Here is a 7,289-nt window from a genome sequence, read left to right as displayed (position 1 = left end):
TGCTTTAAGCCCAAAGCTTTCAGCTTTTTCCCAAACTGCCCTTTAAGCTTGAATTTTCCAGAAATGTTTCATTTTCTTCAAAAACCTATGACAAGACATAAAACACAAAAAGGAAACAAAAGATCAAATAATAAAAAAACTAAGAGCCTAACATATGTAAATTAAGGGGCTAAAATATGACTATTTTAGTACTAATCAATTGGTCTCTTTTTGCTCTTGTAGATTACTCTCCTGGCCTTTTGGTAAGTCATAAGCAATAATAATCGGGAGAGTATCATATGTCTCTAAAAGTGAAGATTTTAGATTACCTAGAATAGGGACTCGGGCCTCATATGGCATCTTGGAAATAGGAGTTGATGGTGAAGAAGCCTCAGTGCTCACTTCCTTGGCTTTTTCCCAATGCAGATCCTGTGGGGCCTCAATTTGCTTCTTCTTCCTCTCTTCCACGTGATTTTCAACCACTTTTGTCACGACCTAGGGAAAAGCGCTAGCCACATCTGTGCTATTGCCCCAAAAGGACTAGTCAATTTGGAGCTTCCCTAAAATTCATTATAAAGCCCAATTTTACCTAGTAAGTAGGCAATGTGGGACTTAGCACTCATGACTATCTTTATAAACCACCCGCTTTGTATGGGCATTTTCCTCATCTTCCTAATACGGGACCGGGGTGTTACAAACTTCCCCTCTTAAATTCCTAACGTCCTCATCAGGGCCACGTCAAGCAATGCTCTAGTACCACATGACCTGGCGTTACTAGGTGGCTTTGATACCATTTTGTAACGACCTAGGGAAAAGTGCTAGCCACACTGCACTTTTACCCCAAAAGAACTAGTCCTTTTGGGGTGATAACACAGATGTGGCTAGCGCTTTTCACTAGGTCGTTTCAAAACTTCTCGACTTTTCCTCATCTTCCCAATATGGGACCAGGGTGTTGCAAACTCCCCCTTTTAAATTACTGGCATCCTCATCAGGGCCATGTCATGCAGTGCTCCAGTACCACAGGACCTGGCATTACTAGGTGGCTTTGATACCATTTTGTAATGACCCAAGAAAAAGTGCTAGCCACACTGCACTTTTACCTCAAAAGGACTAGTCCTTTTGGGGTGATAGCACAGATGTGGCTAGCGCTTTTCCCTGGGTCATTACAAAACTCCATATGGGCTTTTCCTCATCTTTCCAATATGGAACCGGAGTGTTACAAACTCCCCCTCTTAAATTCTTGATGTGTAACATCCCCAGCCCGTTAGGGTTAGGGTTGTTAATGATTTTCTTACTCGCAAAGATCCATAAGGTTTATCAACTAAACAATACTAGTATAACAATGAATGCGTGAAAGAATAGAATATCATGTCTAAAAGTAATAACTAAACTGAAAAATCCTTGTTTAACAGAAATATGTCTCACAACGAGATAGAGATCCTTATTAAAATAAATTTGTCAACCTCTGAAAGAAACTGTGCCAACACACTTATTAACTTGACTAATATGAAATCATAAGAAATCCTAAATACGCCCGCCCCCATTCTGGCCTCCTAGTGCAGCCTGGCCATCACCTGAAACAAGAAATAAAATATATTTTCATCAATAAAATTTATGATAGTCTTTATCTCATACTAGGGCCCATGTATACTGTTACCCCCGTATACTAGGGTTGCGCGGTCCTTGCGACCTGAGATGAGATACTGTGGTTGCAGCCCCATCCCCTGGCTAACCGATTAACTCTGGGTGCACTCAGCATGGCAAAAAAAACTATGATGGAACCACCTTCTGGCAGAGCCTCTTTTAGCGGTTGCGCCTCCATCCTTAGCATTGGTACCGAGCTTCTCTCTTGTTTCTCTTGGGCCAAAAATACACTCCTCCCTACATGTGCCCTCATTTTATAACACTATTTCCTCATTTCTTGTACTTCTCTAGGGCAACATGTAGGAGGGTTTGTCATCATTTTCTCAAAAACTCTTATAAACATCATTATTTTCACAAAGTTTCTTTTTCTCAAACTTGTCATGCATGCAACATAATTTCATAGTATAAACAAAATGATCATTTGTAATTTGAAACAAAGTTTCATAAATAGCATGGCATGATAATTTTTCTGGAAGGGATAGTAAATTCACTTACCTCTTGACTGCAGTAAAAATTTCTTCTGACTGCTAACTAATCTCCTGAAGGACACACAGACATGTTACTACCCTCATACACGTCATAACAAAACATTCTACTACTATTATGAGTTGGCTTGCTAATCAATTGAGAATGAACTTACTTAGGTATTTAGGTATGTTTTCTCAATAAATTTCCAGAATTTATTTTATTCCTTAGGATTCATATATATATCTTAATGTACTTTAAATTATTCTGTTTATAAAAAGATTACTCTCATTTATTCTATATTTATATAGATATATAGCTAAGTATACTTCAAACCTTGTTGCACTTGCATATGCACGCTGAGGTACTATATATATATATACTTTGGATCATCATATATATCTATATATCTTGAAACATTCCAGATATACGTGTATTTATAAATACTTCCATCATTATATATATATACACTTTAAAGCAATCACATGTATATATTTATAAATCCTTTAAAACCTTATATATATTTACATATTTTGAAGCAATCCAGATGTATGTATATTAAAAAATACTACAATTCATTATATATATATATATACTTTAAAGTATTCTTCATGTATATGAATATTTGTAAGTTCTTCAAATCACTATATATATATAGCTGCACGTGAGGAGTAAAACAAGAAGAAAACAAATCTCTCTTTCCCACTACAAGACCACACGGCAACCAATGCAACCACTACAATTTGACTCACAATTGTGCTATGAATGAGTATATATATCAGATGAAGAAAAGCAATCTGTGAGGCCATACCAGACGCATAACAGGGAGAGCAACGTGAGGAGGGAAAAGTGAGCGGCAGGGAAAAATCTTTTTTTTTTTTGTTTTCTTCTTTCTTTCTCTCTTGGTGTGCGGCAAGCTTGTTTCACTCCCTTAAATAGGCTGAATAGAAGAGAGGAAATAGGTTTTAAAGGAGCTTAGGGTTTTTCTTTTGGTTGTCATCGCCTAGGGCATCAATACATCAATATATATATATATATTACTATTATTTATATTTTACTCTTTTATTTTATTTACTTATTATTATTTCTATTATTATATATTTTTAATTCGTCCATTCTCATTGTTAACCTAAGCCAACCCTTTTTTTTTAAAAAAAAATCTACGAGTCAACTAAAAATACTCTAAAGGGACTTAGGATTGTCACATGATGTCCTCGTGACGGCCATGTCATACAGTACTCTAGTACCGCATGACCTGGCGTTACTAGGTGGCTCTGATATCATTTGTAATGACCTAGGAAAAAGCACTAGCCACATTTGCGCTATCACCCAAAAGGACTAGTCAATTTGAAGCTTCCCCAGAATTCATTATAAAACTCAATTTCACCTAGTAACTAGGCAATGTGAGACTTAGAGTATTCTCAATGGAGGAGCCATATTTTTATGTAAAATGGCTTCTCAAAACTCACTTTTATCTAGTTTAGCTAATCCATTTTTAAATGTCTCTACATCCGATTAGCTATATTTCTATCTATTCTATTAAAATATTATTAAAAGCAATAAAAGTTTTGGGAAAAAGAGAACACGTGAGAGGAAAAATAGGAAAAGTTTTGGGAAAAAGAGAACATGCAGAGAAAAAGTAGGAAAAGATTTGGGAAAAAGAGAAAATATGTGAGAAACAATGAAAAATAAAATAGCTCCCTTGAAAAGTGCTGCTACATTTAGCTTTTTTTTTAGCTCTTCTAATCAAATATCAATTTTACATTTTCTTTTGGCTAATCCAATGTAGGGGGTTTTTTAAACATTTAAAGTGCTATTTTAGATAAAAGTAACATTTAGCTCTTTCATTGGGAAATGATTATCTTTATAAGCCACCCACTCTATTTTGGGCTTTTCCTCATCTTCTCAATATGGGGCCAGAGTGTTACAAATAGCATAGATGTGGCTAGCACTTTTCCTTGAGTCGTTATTTGTAACGATCTAGGGAAAAGCACTAACCACATCTGCGCTATCACCCCAAAAGAGCTAGTCAATTTGAAGCTTCGCTATAATTCATTATAAATCCTAGTTTCACCTAGTAATTAGGCAATGTGAGACTTAGCACTCATGACTATCTTATAAACCACCCACTCTATGTGGGCTTTTCCTCATCTTTCTAATATGGGACTGAGGTGTTACAAACTCCCCCTTTTAAATTCCTAACGTTCTTGTCAAGGCCACGTCATGCAGTGCTCCAGTACCAAATGACATAATGTTACAACCTAGCTTGGATACCATTTGTAATGACCCAGAGAAAAGCGCTAGCCACATCTACGCTATTACCCCAAAATGACTAATCAATTTGGAGCTTTCCTAGAATTCATTATAATGTCCAATTTCACCTAGTAATTAGGCAATGTGTGACTTAACACTAATGACTATCTCTATAAACCACCCAATCTATGTTGGCTTTTTCCTCATCTTCCAAATATGGGACCAGGATGTTACAACTTCTTCACGACTCAGTGTGGTGATAGCTTGCTCATGTTAAGAAGTACTCTCATCCATAATGTAGTGTCCATCAAGATTGGCCATCGACTGACTTTGAAGGGCTTCTTCTTCTCTGTTGGGGATATCGGCTATTTGTTTGAGTTGAGGCTCTATCCTTGCAATGGATTGAGAGTGAGAGTTCACCATCTCTTGTTGAGAGTTCACCAACTGATTAGTCTCACTCATAAGATTCAACATCGTATCTTTAAAGTCAAAATTCGACAAAGGAGATGGCTCCTCTTGGTAATCTTCTATCTTGGCAATAGATTGAGAGTGACAGTGTAGCAGTTGATCAATGGCCTCCAGTTTGTTGAGGGCAGCAGACACCTTCTCGAACATTTTCTCCTGATTAGCTACCATCTTCTCTACATAGTTAGAATTCCTCAGAGGAGGTGGCTCAGCTTGATATTGCTGTTGTGGAGTAGATTGATATTGAGGGAAATAATAGGACTGATCATTGAAATGCGGATAAGCCTGAAGGTGCAGCTCATGAAATTGTGGAGCATAATTTCCAAGAGCATGAGCTTGCCACGAAAGATTAGACTGGTTGCTCCATGCTAGGTTATAGGAAACAGAATAAGGATCATTCCCTACTCTAGAGAACTTTGTGTTCATATGCTCATAAGAGTAGTTAGATAATTGTCCAGCAATAGGACAATCTCTAACCTAGTGATAAGGGCTTTGGCAATATGAACAAGGTCCATTCGGTGCTGGAATGCCTCCCCACATGAACTAAACTGATAAAAATAAAACAACAAAAAACTAACAAAAGAAAAAAGAAAAAAAGAAAAAGAAACTCACAAATGGCCTAAAAATTGTGCTGAAAATTCAAAGCTGGAACTAGGCAGGCAGCGTAGGTGCTCTAGATCGCACTACAGAGTGCGCTCAAGTTCACTGTCGTCAAGAGAGAGGCGCAGGGGTGCTGCACTCGCACACAGTTGGCTAGAAACAAGTTACTGTATGTGCGCTCGATCGCACTGCATGCTATGCTCGAGCGCACTGCCGATGTGTGGCTCGCATGCAACATGTTGGGGCTTTAGCACAGGCGCGCTGAAATCTGGTAGGATGTCGCAAGTGCTCTGAATCGCACTATCAGGTGCGCTCAGTGTGCATTGCTGATGCTGTGCTGTGTAGCTACGGACCTGAAAACAAAAAGGCAAAAGGAAAAGCGAAATATATATATATATTAAAGGAAAATAGGGAAAAAAAATTAAGCTAAATTTAATCTTTAGAACTTAATAGCGTAACCGTTAAGCAGTCCCCAACAGTGGTGCCAAAAATTGATGTAGTCTTTTTGTATTAAAAAAGAATCAATAATAAAATGAACCACTCGCAATAGAACGAATCCTTGTCAGATAGGGCTATATAGAGGGAGTCGAACCTCAAGGACTACGAGGTGTTGTTATCAAGCTTCTCAACATTAAATATAACTCAATTTAAAAGAGATTGATTTGATTTTGTTTATTAGTAACTGAAATGCATAAAAGTAAAGATATTAAAGTAAAGGTAGTAGTGATGAGAGAAAGAATAGGGGGTTAATTTCACCACTCACCGCATAACAATGGTCAATCATAAATTAATAAGAGAAATTCATATTATGCATGATATAGGTGTCTAACTCGAGTAATCAAGAAAATACCATCATTTAAGAAATAAGTATAACCCATCTTCGGTTGGCACAGACTGTCCACCTAACCACTAAGATGCGGTACGATCCGTCCTTCCTAGGTATGGATTATCTAATTCCTTAATAGGCTACATATAATCAAGGGAATAGTATAACCCATCTTTAGTTGGCACGAACTGTCGACCTAATTTACACTAAAATAGGGTATAGTACAATCCATTCTCCTAGGCATGGCCTCTCTAATCCTCTTGATCATATGTCAGTTAAAACCATTGTATAACAATCACTCACATAATCACAGAAAATATGAAGGATTGAGTTCAATCAATATAAAAGACTTTTTAAGATAAGAGAAGAATTTCATAATGATTGAATATAAACATGATGTGAAAAATATAATTACTCGCAAGTGCACAAGTCGTGTGCAGTACAGCGTGTGCGAGTGCGAGGTCGATCCATAGGGAATTGCATTGCAAAAATTAATTTTTATCTAAACTAATTCAATTTTCACTTAGTTCTAAATTTTGGGATTTTTGTTGTGCAAAATAAAAATAAACTAAAATTAAAAATGATTAAATTGAATGATAAAAAGGTACTAAGGTTTTCAGAATCTACGTCACCAAATTAAAGTATACATTCTTATGTTTTAGTCATAAATCCGACAAACAATTAAACCCTATGCATGTTCTATTGTTCCTATTCAAAGATTCAATGAATCTATCCATTTGACAAAAGACAATGCATATCCAATTTAATTTAAAAGATCCAATGTATCCATACTTTGCACAAAAGACAATGGATATCCAAAGTAAATCAAAAGATGCAATGTATCTGACGGATGAAATACAATGAATATCCAACTTCGGCACAATCAAACACAATTTTGTCACATAATTGAATTGAAACGAACGTACATTACATTAAGGTCGGAATTGTACGAACAAACATGAAAACATAAAACTAATCAATGGCAAGGCTTTATCTTCCACCTTAGTCGAAGATTTTAGCCTCTCATGACTTCAAACGACATGATTAAATGGATTGA

Source organism: Corylus avellana, chromosome ca8, assembly GCF_901000735.1.
Source record: "Corylus avellana chromosome ca8, CavTom2PMs-1.0".
NCBI lineage: Eukaryota > Viridiplantae > Streptophyta > Magnoliopsida > Fagales > Betulaceae > Corylus > Corylus avellana.
Note: the sequence above shows the minus strand (reverse complement) of the source record.